Here is a 1,768-nt window from a genome sequence, read left to right on the forward strand (position 1 = left end):
TCTTTCTTTCTTTCTTTCTTTCTTTCTTTCTTTCTTTCTTTCTTTCTTCCTTCCTTCCTTCCTTCCTTCCTTCCTTCCTTCCTTTCTTTCTTTTTTGTTTTTGTTTTGTTTTGTTTTGTTTTGTTTTGTTTTTCAAGACAGGGTTTCTCTGTGTAGCCCTGGCTGTCCTGGAATTCACTCTGTAGACCAGGCTGGCCTCGAACTCAGAAATCAGCCTGCTTCTGCCTCCCAAGTGCTGGGATTAAAGTGCGCCACCACTGCCCAGCGACAGTACCCATTTCTAAGAGTAGCATAAGGATACATAAACATCCCTATTATTACCCACAACTTGCTAAGATGGTCACTGGATGAGGTCACAAGAGCACTTAACTGTAGTATATGTTCATATGTTGATGACCTTTTGATAATAGGACAAGAAAAGGAAAATATACAGAAAACAGTAGACAAAGCATGCGAGCATTGAGAGATGATGGTTAGACCATTAATAAGGATAAGGCATTAGGACCAGATACAAAGGTCAAGCTCTCTGCTATAATATGGTCCACTACAGGACCAGAAATACCTACAGAGCCGGCTACATCATGTGGATGCCCATACTAACAAAAAGGGCGACCAATATAGATATAATGATACAGTGGGTAAATTAGCCAGCCTAGTAATTAGATTAAAATGAAATTGGAGGCTGGTGAGATGGCTCAGTGGGTAAGAGCACTGACTGCTCTTCCAAAGGTCCTGAGTTCAAATCCCAGCAACCACATGGTGGCTCACAACCACCTGTAATGAGATCTAACACCCTCTTCTCATGTGTCTGAAAACAGCTACAGTGCATTTATGGGAGGCAGAGGCAGGCGGATTTCTGAGTTTGAGGCCAGCCTGGTCTACAGAATGAGTTCCAGGACAGCCAGAGCTATACAGAGAAACCCTGTCTCGAAAAAAAAAAAAAAAATCAATCAATCAATCAATCAATCAATCTTCGGGCCGGAGCACGCAGGGACTGAGCGAGCAGATTTGACCGGAGTGAGTGGGGCTGACCAGAGTGAGCAGGGTTGACCAGAGCGAGCAGAGGTCCTAAAAATTCAATTCCCAACAACCACATGAAGGCCCACAACCATCTGAACTCACATACATAAAATAAATAAATCTTTAAAACCATGAAATTGGAAGGCTCCAACACATGAAGGCTTGAAGCAGAGTGGAGACACTCCAACTAGAGACTTGGAGGGCAGGGATTACCGCCGAAGAAATATTAAAAATATACAAGACCTTGGGACACGAGGAAAGCATGCCACGTTCCAGTGGTTTTCAGGCAGAAATTTAAAGGTGAAATGGAAAAGAATTGAGGATGCAATAAACCAATGCAAACCTTGCCCAAATAGACTTTATAGGACCAATAAAACAATGGCCTTAAGCCAACGTGACTTGAGACACCAATTGATAAGACACCAATTGGGGGTCCTGTGGCATGCCCCTAAGGGACTCTCTGTCACCCCAACACCACCCTACCTCTCATTTTGCCTTCTGTCTGCCCTGAAGTGAGGAATTTTGCTCCACCATAAGCTCCACACCACAAAGAGGTACAAAGAGAACTGAGCCTAGTAACCGTACCAGGCACTCAAATCCCTGAAACTGGGAGTTAAAAACAAACCTTTGTTTCTTTTTTTTTTTTTTTTTTTAAGATTTATTTATTTATTTATTATATGTAAGTACACTGTAGCTGTCTTCAGACACTCCAGAAGAGGACGTCAGATCTCGTTACGGATGGTTGTGA

Source organism: Mus pahari, chromosome 13, assembly GCF_900095145.1.
Source record: "Mus pahari chromosome 13, PAHARI_EIJ_v1.1, whole genome shotgun sequence".
In the NCBI taxonomy this organism is placed as follows: Eukaryota; Metazoa; Chordata; class Mammalia; order Rodentia; family Muridae; genus Mus; species Mus pahari.